This window comes from Oncorhynchus mykiss, chromosome 4 (genome assembly GCF_013265735.2).
Source record: "Oncorhynchus mykiss isolate Arlee chromosome 4, USDA_OmykA_1.1, whole genome shotgun sequence".
Classification (NCBI taxonomy): Eukaryota; Metazoa; Chordata; class Actinopteri; order Salmoniformes; family Salmonidae; genus Oncorhynchus; species Oncorhynchus mykiss.
Window position 1 is genome coordinate 10426690 of NC_048568.1, and position 15890 is coordinate 10442579.

The 15890-nt window shown below is 39.6% G+C and overlaps 1 long non-coding RNA gene across 1 annotated transcript; it reads left to right on the plus strand.

Moving 5' to 3' along the window:
• Positions 1-13295: 13295 nt before the first annotated feature.
• Positions 13296-15544, plus strand: LOC110522055. Its single transcript, XR_002473254.2, has 3 exons — positions 13296-13755; positions 14247-14302; positions 15000-15544. It is a non-coding gene; the product is annotated as an uncharacterized LOC110522055 (long non-coding RNA).
• Positions 15545-15890: the final 346 nt, after the last annotated feature.

Here is a 15890-nt window from a genome sequence, read left to right on the forward strand (position 1 = left end):
TTCGCCACCTTGGCCTATTTATTGCCTTACCTCTCTTATCTTACCTCATTTGCACATGTTGTATATAGATTTTTCTACTGTATTATTGATTGTATGTTTGTTTATTCCATAGGTAACTCTGTGTTGTATGTGTCGAACTGCTTTGCTTTAACTTGGCCAGGTTGCAGTTGCAAATGAGAACTTGTTTTCAACTACCCTATCTGGTTAAATAAAGGTGAAATAAAAAAATGTAAAAAACAATGAACACATTTATTTTAACTTAATATAATACATACATAAAATCTATTTAGTCTCAAATAAATAATGAAACATGTCCAATTTGGTTCAAATAATGCAAAAACACAGTGTTGGAGAAGAAAGTAAAAGTGCAATATGTGCCATGTAAAAAAGCTAACATTTAAGTTCCTTGCTCAGAACATGAGAACATATGAAAGCTGGTGGTTCAGTATTCCCAGTTAAGAAGTTTTAGGTTGTAGTTATTATAGGAATTATGACGCGTCGACTATTTCTCTCGCTACCATTTGTATTTCATATACCTTTGACTGTTGGATGTTCTTATAGGCACTTTAGTATTGCCAGCCTAATCTCGGGAGTTGATAGGCTTGAAGTCATAAACAGCGCTGTGCTTCAAGCATTGTTAAGAGCTGCTGGCAAATGCAGGAAAGTGCTGTTTGAATGAATGCTTACGAGCCTACTGCTGCCTACCTCCGCTCAGTCAGACTGCGCTATCAAATATCAAATCATAGACTTAATAATATAATAAGAAATACGAAAATAAGAAATACAAGCCTTTGGTCATTAATATGGTCAAATCCGGAAACTATCATTTCGAAGAAAAAAACATGTTTATTATTTCTGTGAAATACGCAACCCTTAGTCAAAATATTGCTGTTACATTGCACAACCTTCAATGTTATGTCGAAATTATGTATAATTCGGACAAATTAGTTCACAGTTTGCAACGAGGCAGGCGGCCCAAGCTGTTGCATATACCCTGACTCTGTTTGCACTGAACGCAAGAGAATTGACACAATTTCCCTCGTTAATATTGCCTGCTAACAGGATTTTTTTTTTAAATTAATTTTAAGAAAGGCCTTTATGTTTACGGTTAGGTACATTTGTGCAAAGATTGTGCTTTCTTCGGCAATGTGATTTTGTTAAATCATCACCCATTTGGCGAAGTTGAAGTAGGTGTGATTCGATGATAAATTAACAAGCACCGCATTGATTATATTATATTATATTATATTAGGACAAGCTAGTTAACCTAGTAATATCATGAACCATGTGTAGTTAACTAGTGATTATGTGAAGATAGGTTTAATGCTAGCTAGCAATTTACCTTGGCTCCTTGCAACCACAAGGTCCTTTTGATGCTGCACTCGCATGGCAGGCTCACTCGCATAACAGGTGGTCAGCCTGCCACACAGTTTCCTCGTGGATTGCAATGTAATCGGCCATAATCGGAGTCCAAAAAGGCCGATTACCAATTGTTATGAAAACTTGAAATCAGCCCTAATTAATCGGCCTCTAGCCTGGACAGTAATCTTCCCAAGCTCCTTGAATTCTCTCGGGCTGAGAGTGGTGGAGGGATGGAGCTAAAACACCTTATGAACAGTCTTGACAAAAGTTTGGGGTCACTTAGAAATGTCCTTGTTTTTGAGAGAAAAGCATTGTCCATTAAAATAATATCACATTGATCAGAAATAGAGCGTAGACAGTGTTATTGTTGTAAATGACAATTTTTTTCTGGAAATGGCAGATTTTTTAATGGAATATCTATACAGGCTTAAATAGGCCCATTATCAGCAACCCTCACTCCTGTGTTCCAATGGCACGTTGTGTTAGCTTAATCCAAGTTTATCATTTTAAAAGGCTAATTGATCATTAGAAAACCCTTTTGCAATTATGTTAGCACAGCTGAAAACTGTTGTTCTCGTTAAAGAAGCAATAAAACTGGCCTTCTTTAGACTAGTTGAGTATCTGGAGCATCAGCATTTGTGGGTTCGATTACAGGCTCAAAATGGCTAGAAACAAAGCACTTTCTTCTGAAATTCATCAGTCTATTTTTGTTCTGAGAAATGAAGGCTATTCCATGCGAGAAATTGCCAAGAAACTGAAGATCTCGTACAATGCTGTGAACTACTCCCTTCACAGAAAAGCACAAACTGGCCCTAACCAGAATAGAAAAAGGAGTGGGAGGCCCCGTTGCACAACTGAGCAAGAGGACAAGTACATTAGAGTGTCTAGTTTGAGAAACAGATGCCTCACAAGTCCTCAACTGGCAGCTTCATTAAATAGTACCCGCAAAACACCAGTCTCATCGTCAACAGTGAAGAGGCGACTCCGGGATGCTGGCCTTCCAGGCAGAGGTCCTCTGTCCAGTATCTGTGTTCAGTGTCCATATCTCAGACTGGCCAATAAAAAGAAAAAATTAAGATGGGCAAAAGAGCGTTTGATTATATTGACATTAAAGTCTTCTGTACAGTTATTACCTACATTTTGGTGTATTGATAATTGCTACTTCTTTAAATACACATCAGTATTAGGGATGAAACCTTAACATTGACAACCACATTAACAATGTCATAAAACAGTCAATTGTGCTTTTGTTGTTAGAGTTCCAATCAAAGGAAGAGAGAGGTTGTGCTCGGGGGCTTTCCATACGTCCTGCGAGAAGTCCCTACTAATGTTTTAAAGACATGTGAGGTATACATCCCTACAAGATAACTTTATGCTTTCTCCCAGGAGGGAAATTTCAGATGAATCATGATGCACTGTAGCATTCAATGGAGTCAAGTTGAATGTCTGTCGCCATCTGAAGTGATTATAACACACAGGCCAAATCAAATGTGTACCAACTACAGTATATACGGACATTTCTTTTAGCAATGTTTTATTTGTTTCACTTTTACTCAACCTTTCTCCCTTGCTAGACATTCAATGAAGAATAGTAATTTCGCATTGCTTTTTGTCCAGAAGAAACTAAATCTTTATGTTGGACAACTTTATCTTGGACTACAAAGCAAAAATCAGGACCATACATTAAACACAATACTAAGTTTGGCCGATAATACCTAACTACCATGTAAACAACTATTGATGGCTGTTGTCGATGGTTGTGAAATGTAAGTATGCTCAAGTTTTAGCATATTTGAACTTATCACACATCCCTGGTGTATGGCAGCACACAACACTGCAGTGCCCTTAGTGATATGTCAAATTCCTTATTGTTAGACAATTAACAGAATTAAAGTGGCACTGTGAGGAATTCCAAATTCTATACAAAAGCTGTAAAAACAATATTTATTGTTATTTCAAAAGTTTAAAAAGCGATTTTGATAGAACAATTAATCCCTACACCATGCAGTGCTGATTTTTGCCATTTGAACAGGAATTGCAATCAGTTTTGCGTCAACAGTTTCGTCAGTGGGCTCGCCCTGGCCCGTCTTCAATATCAACTTAGCATTTTAGGCTGTGCTTTAGTGCAACAAATTAGTTGCTTATTATAGGGATTCATTGTCCTATCTAAACTTTTTATATATTTTTTTTATATCTAGAAATATATATTTTTTAGATTTTGTTAGCTGGTCAAGTAGTAGAGGCGGAATTCTACACAGTGCACAGTGAATGTTGTAGAAAGTAGCACTGAATGATAGATAAGGCTTTATATGGTTTTCCCCCTCATTTTCAGTGTTGGATGACCATGGGCCTTTGTGTCGCTATAGCGAACAATCAATTGTTTTTTGCAAATAGGAAAATAACCTCAGCTAAGAACGCATTCTATCTAGACCTGGAAGCAATCATGGTTGACTGACGTGCTTAAGGACCATGCTTGTTTACTGGCGCAACGCTCTTGACCACTAGGCTACCTGCCACCCCACTTGCCTTCATCAATATGCAACAGTACATTTGCAGACAGTTTCACAGAAAAATTGTATTGGAGGATGTTTTGTAGGGCAATGCCTCTAATCTTTGTCTATTTTTTTTTTTTTTTTCAGAAGACAACTGATTCTGAGGGAGTCACCTGCGGAGTGAAAATTGGTATCCTTGTCGTGGTGGTTGGAGCTGCAGCAGATGACCCAATACCAGCTGACAATGTCGATGTTGCCCTTGTGATAGAAGAGCAGGTGATCATACATGAGCTTCACAATGTCCCAAATGCCTTTGCCACTTTGATTGGACTTCTTTATTGTCCGAACATGGATTACCCAAATTGTTTGAGGTACACTTTTGAGGTAGTTCAGAAAATGTTCTTGAAGATTGGTGCAGAAAACTGTACAGCAAAGTCCATGGGCTGAAAAACCGTCTCCTTCGTTAAAGACAACTCATTTGTGTGTTTTTGTTTTACTCGCAGTAGTTGAGTTAATTTCTCTTGACAAGGATGCTGTTATTTGCCTAAGTCTTACAAATCTCAGTTTTGGGAAGACTTAAGTTACCCTATTTTTAAGGTGTGACCTTCAGTCTACAAACTACAACCGTCTTTTGTTAGAGACCATTGATTCGCCGTCATCTCTTCCCATTAACTACAGTGCATTCTGAAAATGTATACAGCATGTTAAAAAAAAAGAAATGTCACACTCAACACCAACTTGTCTTAGAAACCATTCTGAAGGTTCTCTTCGCTCAGTGTTTGAAGTTTTATTTACCGTGCCATAAAACCATGTTTCAGTGGTGCCATTTACAAAATGTGTATGGGTTTATTGGACAGTGGAATGTAAGTGACAGCAGAATTTGGCTACCCGTTTAAATGCACCCAAAGACATGCATCTAAAAATATGCATTGTTAGATTTTTTTTTAAATTTATGACAATCAAAATGCATTCTAGAGAACAATACATTATTGCAAGTTTATTTGTTTGGTAATACATAATGCAATAAATGTTCTGAAATACACGAAAGGCCTATGTTGTTATTACAAGCTAGATGGAATTAGTTGACTTCAATGTAAGTTGTTGAATCGATGAATGTGCTCTTGATAGTAAATCATTGAAATTATAAAGTAATTTAAAATGGAGATAAGCATTACTAAATCTGAACTTTGTTAAACTGTATTAAACTGTAAAAAAAATTATTAGAATGGATCAGTCTTTTAAATGTGGCTTTAGATCAGATAACTCACACTTTAATGTTGTTTCAACATGTTGTTTCCAGTCATCTAGTTGCGTGGCCTTTTTCAAGCTCAGAGCACTTAACATGTCACGTTGTCCAAGCTTAGACAATTTTGTTATGTAAACTTTACATGTAATTATGACAACTGTATTACTAGTTACAATAACTTAATTGAACGTTTACTTAAACAAAATCTGAAAAGAATTCAACTAAAATGGTTGGTTATACTGACATGATGACGTGGGCTTTAAATCTTTTTTATTTGTCAACATAAATGTTGCTTTAGCTATGATAACTCCACATTTATTGTTGACGTAATAAATGTTTAAGTTGATTCAAATGAGAATAGTAAGTTACACTGAAAAATGAAGCAGAGGACATAACTGTCTTTAATTTGTCAACATTAATGTAGCGTAAGATATTAGAACTCCACATTTATTGATAACATAACAAAGGTTTAAGTTGATTCAAATAATAATATCAAATTAAATTAACAATTAACAAACATAAAAAAAAACATCTATTGTTAGTCAAAATAAATGTAATAAAAGCTAGGATAACGTGAAATGTGAAGTACTCTTGAGTTTGAAAAAGGCCACGCAACTAGGTCACTGGAAATATTAACTTTAAATAACAAATACTTTTTTACAGTGTATAGAGGAGACAGACCCACTGCTTGCCCTCTACGTTACACAGAGCTGGTAGTCCCATCCACCAAACTACCAGGTGTGAAACAGGGAAGGGACTCAGGGGGTTGCCAATTTGGTATAGAGCAGACCTAACTCACTCTAATAATGAAAACAGGAACATTTTACATGTGAAATGGAAATTCAAAAGGAAATGATCTTAACAGAGACAAATGTCCTCCTGTGTGCTACCTATATCCCCCCACTAGAATCCCCATACTTTAATAAAGACAGCTTCTCCATCCTGGAGGGGGAAATCAATCATTTCCAGGCCCAGGGACATGTACTAGTCTGTGGCGACCTAAATGCCAGAACCGGACAAGAACCTGACATCCTCAGCACACAGGGGGACAAACACCAGCCTGGAGGTGACAGCATTCCCTCCTCCATATGCCCCCCTAGACACAAATACGACAAAATAACCAACAAAAACAGGTCACAACTCCTGCAGCTCTGTCGCATGCTGGGTATATACATACTGTAGTCAATGGTAGGCTTCGAGGGGACTCCTATGGTAGCTACACCTATAGCTCATCTTTTGGCAGTAGTACTGTAGACTACTTTATCACTGACCTCAACCCAGAGTCTCTGTGTCCACAGTCAGCCCACTGACACCCCTATCAGATCACAGCAAAATCACAGTCTACTTGAACAGAGCAATACTCAATCATGAAGCATCAAAGCCAAAGGAACTGAATAATATTAAGAAATGCTATAGATGGAAGGAATGTAGTATGAAACCTACCAAAAAACAATTAGGCAACAACAAATTCAATGCCTTTTAGACAACTTCCTGGACAAAACGTCCCACTGTAATAGTGAAGGTGTAAACTTGGCAGTAGAAAACCTAAACAGTATATTTGACCCCTCAGCTTTCCTGTCAAATCTAAAAATGTCAAACACAAAACCGAAGAAAGATTTATAACAATGACAAATGGTTTGATGAAGAATGCAAAAACCTAAGAACGAAATTGAGAAACCTATCCAATCAAAAACATAGAGACCCAGAAAACCTGAGTCTACGCCTTCAGTATGGTGAATCACTAAAACAATACAGAAATACAGTATGGAAAAAGGAGGAACAGCACAATGTAATTGGAGATTCCATAGACTAACCACTTCTGGGAAAATTGGTAAACACTAAACAAACAACACAAAGAGGTATCTATCCAAAATGGGGATATATGGGTAAACCACTTATCCAATCTTTTTGGCCCTATAACAAAGAACAAACATATACATATCAAATACAAAACTTAGAGTCAACTATTAAAGAACCCACTGAATGAACTACAGGACAAAACACTAACCCTCCAACCCAAAAAGGCCTGTGGTGTTGATGGTATCCTCAATGAAATGATAAAAAAAACTCTTTAACATCATCCTTAACTCTGGCATCTTCCCCAATATTTGGAACCAAGACCTGATCGCCCAAATCCACAAAAGTGGAGACAAATTTGACCCCAATAACTACCGTGGGATATGCGTCAACAGCAACCATGGGAAAATCCTCTGCTTAATCATTAACAGCAGACTTGTTCGTACATTTCCTCGGTGAAAACAATGTACTTAGCAAATGTCAAATTGGCTTTTTACCAAATTACCGTATGACAGATCACGTGTTCATCTTGCACACCCTAATTGACAAAAAAACAAAAAAACAAAAGCAAAGTCTTCTCATGCTTTGTTGACTTCAAAAAAGCCTTTGACTCAATTTGGCATGAGGGTCTGCTATACAAATTGATGGAAATGGGTGTTGAGGGAAAAACATACGACATGATAAAATCCATGTACACAAACAACAAGTGTGAGGTTAAAATTGGAAAAAAACACACATTTATTTCCAGAGGGTCATGGGGTGAAGCAGTGATGCAGTTTAAGCCCCACCCTCTTCAACATATATATCAACAAATTGGCGATGGCACTAGAACAGTCTGCAGCACCAGGCCTCACCCTACTAGAATCTGAAGTCAAATGTCTACTGTTTGCTGATGATCTGGTGCTTCTGTCATCAACCAAGGAGGGCCTACAGCAGCACCTAGATCTTCTGCACAGATTCTGTCAGACCTGGGCCTTGACACTAAATCTCAGTAAGACAAAAATAATGGTGTTCTGAAAAAGGTCCAGTCGCCAGGACCACAAATACAAATTCCATCTAAACACTTACCCTAGAGCACACAAACTATACATACCTCGGCCTAAACATCAGCGCCACAGGTAACTTCCACAAAGCTGTGAACGAGCTGAGAGACAAGGCAAGAAGGGCCTTCTATGCCATCAAAAGGAACATAGAATTCGACATACCAATTAGGATCTGGCAAAAAATACTTGAATCAGTTATAGAACCCATTGCCCTTTATGGTTGTGAGGTCTGGGGTCTGCTCACCAACCAAGAATTCACAAAATGGGACAAACACCAAAAATCCTTCATGTACAATGTAAAACACCAAATAATGCATGCAGAGCAGAATTAGGCCAATACCTGCTAATTATCAAAATCCAGAAAAGAGCTTGTCACGCCCTGACCTTAGAGATCCTTCTTATGTCTCTATTTTGGTTTGGTCAGGGCGTGAGTTGGGGTGGGCATTCTATGTTTTGTGTTCTATGTTTTCTGTTTTTGTGTCTGCACCAGACAGAACTGTTTCAGTTTCGTTCGTTCTCCTTATTATTTTTGTTATTTCAGCGTTTAGTTAATAAAAATCATGAACACGTACCACGCTGCACCTTGGTCCATAACTTCTTCACACAGCCGTTACAGAGCCATAAATTCTACAGCCATCTAAAAGTAAGCGATTCACAAACCATCCATAACAAAGCCAGAAAGATGAATCTGAAGAAGAGTCCCCTAAGCAAGCTGGCCCTGGGGCTCTGTTCACAAACACAAACAGACCCCTCCCCCAGGGCAGCAACACAATTAGACCCAACCAAATCATGAGAAAACAAAAAGATAATTACTTGACACATTGGAAAGAATTAACAAAAAATCTAGAATGCTATTTGGCCCATAACAGAGAGTACACGGTGGCAGAATACCTGACCCAAGCGTAGACAGACATGGCTCTCAAGAGAAGACAGGCTATGTGCATACTTCCCACAAAATGAGGTGGAAACTGAGCTGCACTTCCTAACCTGCCAAATATATGACCATCTTAGAGACACATATTCCATCAGATTACACAGATCCACAAAGAATTCGAAAACAAACCCAATTTTGATAAACTCCCATATCTACTGGGTGAAATACCACAGTGTGCCATCACAGCAGCAAGATTTGTGACCTGTTGCCACAAAAAAGGGCAACCAGTGAAGAACAAACACCATTGTAAATACAACCCATATTTATGTTTTTGGCCATCAAATAAGAATTTGTTCGTAACTGACTTGCCAAGGTAAATAAAGGTCAAATAAAAATACTAATATTTATTTATTTTCTCTTTTGTACTTTAACTATTTGCACATTGTCACAGCACTGTATATATACATAATATGACATTTGAAATGTCTTTATTCTTTTGGAACTTCTGTGAGTGTAATGTTTACTGTAAATTTGTATTGTTTATTTCACTTTTGTTAATTATTTACTTCACTTACTTTGGCAATGTTAACATGTGTCCCATGTCGATAAAGCCCTTCAATTGAATTGAATTGAGAGAGAGACAGAGCGTGAGAGAGAGAGAGAAAGAGAGCGAGAGACACAGAGAGAGAAAGCCGCACTGTGAGCAATAAGAAGACTTAATCGTCATATAAAAGTGGATCCCTTGAAAGTGCAAGTCCTGAAAGTTCTCCCTAGGACAAATCCTGACATGATTGCGTGAACGCATTGAACCAACAGGAGTGAACTGATAGCTGCTGACAAACGGACGACTGTGTGATCACCCTCTCAAGTCACGGTAAGCGGTACAGGAGTGCCAAGTCTAGGTCCAAGAGGCTTCTAAACAGCTTCCACCCCCAAGCCATAAGACTCCTGAATATGTAATCAAATGACTATCCAGACTATTTACATTGCTCTTTTATGCTGCTGCTACTCTCTGTTATTAACTATGCATAGTCATGTTAATAACTATACCTACATGTACATATTACCTGAATTACCTCGACTAACCAGTGCCAACTGGGATCGAATTCGGGTCTCCTGGGCCCAGTTTTTCAGAAGTTCTCATCCGGATTTCACCTATCAGATACAATTAAATGTATAGAAATAGAATGAATAGAACGAGACTGCTTTAGCTTGCTGAGCTAAAGCCTAGATATAAGCTCAGGGAGCTAACGCAAATCTTCAAGTCTCAGGAAAGGGTACCCATCACCTGGCCTCTCATCAGGAACGTCTACCTAAGGGGTATCGGATAATGATTGACTTCCAGGGACAGAGGAACAATGCGAATGTAAAGGGCTCCACCCTGGTCAAGGCTGTGTGCAAGAAGAGAGATGCAGACAGCCAGTGGCATTGTGAGGAATAGCTCACCAAATTATATGGATATCCAATGACGGAAAATAACCAAATTTCACTTTGGCCAATTAACCCCCTTCTTATAAAACATGTCCTCAAAAGAACTGCTACATTCTCGGTAAGTTTGAAAAGGGGCCCAGAAAAGGAAGTGCTGAGAATAAGTACTCAAATGGTTGCAGCCAAAAGCCCTTACCATTGTGACAGTGTGCATCCCAAATGGCACCCAATTTCCTATAAGGTGTCATAGGGCGCTGAGTTAATTCTGATGGATGAGTAACAGTTGCTCTGAGATGCGATTTAAATGCTGTCCCAGCTTCAACAAGCATTTTGTCCAAAGAAAATAATCTATGACAAAACATAAACCCTGTATTACTTTGACGCGCGGGAGGAAAATACCACAAAGTGAAACTTTCAGTAAATATGACAAAATGAACACATTCGCTCTCTTATGAACGCTGGAAAGCCGTAATATTTTCACAACTACTCCAGGTCTTCTTCCTCCCCAGTTGAATATCATGAAAACATCAATGTGCTCTTTTTCCCCCTTACCTTATTAAGAGTCTACGGTTTATTTGTGCAGGTTGTTTGCATCATCAATTTGAAACAGGGGAATGTGCGTACATGCTACTGTATCCAGCAACTTGGGAAGAGAAGAGTGACCATGGAAAATGCATAATGAGGGTTCTGTACATCTCAAATGGCACTCTATTCCTGTATAGTACTCTACTTCTGACCAGAAGTACAGAATGCTTGGAGTCTGTGACCCATTTTCATATTGATCTTAACCGTTGCTGATCACTGTTTATCTCTATTTTGAATGTCCATTTTCCATTGTCTTAAATACTCCTGAAAAGTACTTAAATTACTTTGACACATAGACCTATACAGTATTTTTTATTTTATTTCAACGTTTTTTTAACTAGGCAAGTCAGTTAAGAACAAATTCTTATTTACAATGACAGCCTACCAAAGGCAAAAGGCCTCCTGCGGGGACGGGGGCTGGGATTAAAAGTAAAAATAAATAAAATAAAATAAAATATAGGACTAAACACACAATCATGACAAGAGAGACAACACAACACTACATAAAGAGAGACCTAGACAACAACATAGCATGGCAGCAACACAACATGACAACAACATGGCAGCAGCACAACATGGTAGCAGCACAACATGGTAGCAGCACAAAACAGGGAACAAACATTATTTGGCACAGACAACAGCACAAAGGGCAAGAAGGTAGAGACAACAATACATTACACAAAGCAGCCACAACTGTCAGTAAGTGTCCATGATTGAGTCTTTGAATTAAGAGATTGAGATAAAACTGACCTTTAACAGAATGTGACTGGCAGAACGGGTGTTGTATGTAGAGGATGAGGGCTGCAGTAGATATCTCAGATAGGGGGAGTGAGGCTTAAGAGGGTTTTATAAATAAGCATCAACCAGTGGGTCTTGCGACGGTTATACAGAGATGATCAGTTTACAGAGGAGTATAGTGCAGTGATGTATCCTATGAGGAGCTTTGGTGGCAAATGTGATGGCCGAATGGTAAAGAACATCTAGCCTCTCGAGAGCACCCTTACCTGCGGATCTATAAATTACTTCTCCGTAATCTAGCATGGGTAGGATGGTAATCTGAATCAGGGTTAGTTTTGCAGCTGGGGTGAAAGAGGAGCGATTACGATAGAGGAAACCAAGTCTAGATTTAACTTCAGCCTGCAGCTTTGATATGTGCTGAGAGAAGGACAGTGTACCATCTAGCCATACTCCCAAGTACTTGTATGAGGTGACTACCTCAAGCGCTAAAGCCTCAGAGGATGTAATCACACCTGTGGGGAGAGGGGCACTCTTCTTACCAAACCACACAACCTTTGTTTTGAGGGTGTTCAGAACAAGGTTAAGGGCACAGAATGCTTGTTGGACACTAAGAAAGCTTTGTTGTAGGGCGTTTAAGTAGCACATAAACCTGTAGCTGAAAACTACTGGACGCATGAGATATCAGCTCTATCCCAAAAGCCAGCCTATTCCCTATAGTGCACAACTTCTGACCAGTGCCATTAGGGATATGATCAAAAGAAGTGCACTGTGTTGGAAATAGGGTGCCAGTTGGGACGCTGTACTATTTTCTCACAACAAGCCCTTGGCATCTAGTGCAGCTAGTGAATTAAGACAGTAAACAGATAGAAAACAGTAGTTCAGTTGTGTTGAGAAACTCAAACCACCAGTGCAGGTGTGTGGCTCCGGGCACTCCAGGCACTGTGAGAGCTCCATCTCAAGTCAGCTGAGAGCCCGCGCGCTGACTGACAGCTCCCGTCGTCATAGCAGCCGCCAGAGCGGCGCCTGCCTGGCTTCAAGTGCTGCTGTGAATGGGATGCCGTCACAGCGCTGGCGCCAGGCAGTCGGTAGAAGTGGGAGCTTGCGGCGAAGCCAGGCAACTCGCTACAGCTACTGCAGTGTGAGTGCGTTGAGCTCTATGGTGCCAAGCAATCATGAGATTGGGTTCAACTTGGTCCAGTGGGTAAGAAATGGGGAAACTGCGCACAGCTTTAACGCATGGTAAAGTTAACTCACTCCAGATGAGCTAGGGTCACGAAACTAAATAATGTGCAATTTCCCTCTATGGAAAAAAGGCCAATATAGGCTATCAATAGCTGGGACGTGGAACTGTAGGCTAATACATGGTTATTCGGGTAAACATCTCTGGCGAGTAACCTAATTGGCTCTGCGTAATTAGGAGGTAGTCTACATTTGGCACACTGATGTGCCTTTAGATCACCTATAGGCCCACAGTCAGAAGTAGCCTACAGACTCAGATGACTTCAAAATAGACTTTCACATGAACAGAGAAGAACATCACTCCAGTGCGCGCCTTCACTTAACTTGCTCAAGAATGCGGAAAATATGGGCGGGGTGGAAATATGTGCTCCATTTGAACCATTTCCATTGCTTTGGACAGTGAGTGACACTTCCAGGAAGCCAATCTACGAGCAGATTCGCTGGCCGCGACCTGAGGCGCGACCAGCCCCGTGCACAAGGCTTATAAAAGGACTTGACAGCGTGCGCACTGCACTGATTGTATTTAGCGAAGTCTGGGCTAGGATATCTGCTTATTTCATGCGTAATATCTTATCGCACACAACTGTCATCATGAAAGCAATAAGTCCTGTGCGGTCTATGAGAAACAACATTACCAACTCGTCGGAACATGCCCTCGGCATCGCCCGGAGCAAAAGCCCGATGGATGATCCTCTGAATCTGCTGTACAATATGAACGACTGCTACACCAAGCTGAAAGAACTCGTGCCCAGCCTCCCGCAGAACAAGAACGTTAGTAAAATTGAGATATTGCAGCATGTTATAGACTATATATTAGACCTTCAGATTGCACTGGACTCTAGCTCAATCATCTCCAGCTGCCAACATCAGCAGCAGCGACCGGGACAGCCAGCATCACCCAGGAACCCCTTAGCAACCATCAACTCCGACATCAGCCTCCTCACCTTTCAGGTAAAATTACGAATAGTATAGAATAACTTCATTTTTTGTTCCAATGAGGGAACTTCTGTTTTGGAATGGTTCAGAAAAATAAATAGCCTAACATAAACATAGTAGGCTACACAGAAACTAGCTTGTTCAATTGGAGTTCCTATATTTTGATGTAGCCTAACTCCTATGACATGTACAGTATTCATGTAGTCTATGTAATATGTTATATATGCTTACTTTAGTTAAAGGCTTACAGGCTTATATTCAAATATTTATTAGATCTTTCCAAAGCAGCCTTATATTCTGCTTCACATAAATCTAAAAAAATGTACTAAATCTTTTACATTTGATTAAGTGCCACTGTTGGCTATTGTACAAGTTACAGCTTGGTGGTGAATGAATAGAAACCTAATAGAAACTAGACCACAGCCACTGTTCTAACTCAGCAATGCCAGTAGCCTCGATCTGTAAACAGTGATATTGAACAGTGGTTGTCTTGTGTGTTTTCACAGTCAAATGACCAGCTCCCCAAAGAGACTGATGACAGCTAAACTCTCCCTCTGACTGGGTAAGTATTTCCTTTAATACTGCCATTATTGCATCCATTTCCATTTGGAAAATACATTTTGCTGAGAGGTAAAAGAAAAGGTGCGCTCAAATGGGTCAAAACTTTAAGGACATAAAGACTTGGCGTCAGTTACACTTTGAAAAGGGTAGTCCATGGACTGTTATATTGTTGACTTGACTAACATTTGACACCACTGATTAACCTACCTGTATCATGATATCATAGGCTCTGGCTACATAATAGACTGGATGGCTACTCCAGTCTGTGGTTGTGTGGGTTCTGAAAACTACTGGTCTGTAGATAATTGTCTGTAAGTAAAAGCAGGCGCCAGCCAGCATCATTATAGCAAGTGTAGATCTATTCCCACGTTGTACTTAGAGGTTGTCAGGATGTTACTTATTCCTCCGACTGTGTCGACGCCTCCATCTGGTGCTCAGGGATTGCCCAGTATTTCAGCCTGTGCGTCCCAAATGGCACCCTATTTCCTTAAGTAGTGCCCTATGGGCCCTGTTTAAAAGTAGTGTGCTACATAGGGAAAAGGGTGCCATTTGGGACAGACATCCACCAGTATTTCAGTGTTTGGTTAAAGTAGAAAAAGAACTGTGGCTTCCTCTCAGGCGCCAGTCTGACTGTCCAGTTCCCTGTCTGTCCTTTAGCCTGGCTTCTCTCTAAATGTTACCCTCTTTTCTCTCCCCAGTCTATTACAGGTGTGTTTTAAACAGGACCCCATGTTCACCTCCACTGGCTGGCTGGATTTCCTCTTGAGTTTATATTTTTTCCTAAAAGGAGATACAAGTATGTGTTTTAGAGTTTTTATTTATCTACTGGCCTTTTATTTTTTTCTTTCAACGGAAGAATGATATCTCACCAACAATGGAAACACAAGGACAGAATAACTGACTGAAAAGATAGTATTGAAACGAGATATCTTTCGACGACAGGATTCTGCCTTTTCCTGGGCAGGTGGCGCATGAAACACAGGAGAACTCTCGAAATGTTTGCTGTTTCTTACAGACGGACTAATGGACACTCACTGTATATAAATGTTAAGACAAAAATCATGCCTGTATAGTATCAGATTGGTTGCAGAGAATATAATGAGGAATGTTGTAAATTGCACTTTTATACAATAATAAATTAGATTCCTTATACTGTACAATTATGTTAATATCCATATTATGTTTTATGAGGGATTATATTGGAACTTTGTAAGTGGTGTAAATATACAGATTTCCAACAACTGACAATTTTCAACATTGTCACTGGACCTTCTCTTACGTCGAAGGATGGTGGAACTGCGTTCCATTTAACTTGCTTTTAAATGTATCTGAAAGATTCAGACTTATCATTAGGAAGACCACATAACAAGACTCAATGTATTGCAGTTACTAATCATATCCAGTTATCCAGGATGGTGGGCTGGTGCCCATCTAGTCACTGGTGGTTCTCTGTAGCTCAGTTGGTAGAGCATGATGCTTTCAATGCCAGGGAAGTGGGTTTGATTCCCAGGACAACCCATACATAAATAACTTATGCCCCATGACTAAGTTACTTTGGATAAAATTGCATATTATTACATATTAAGATG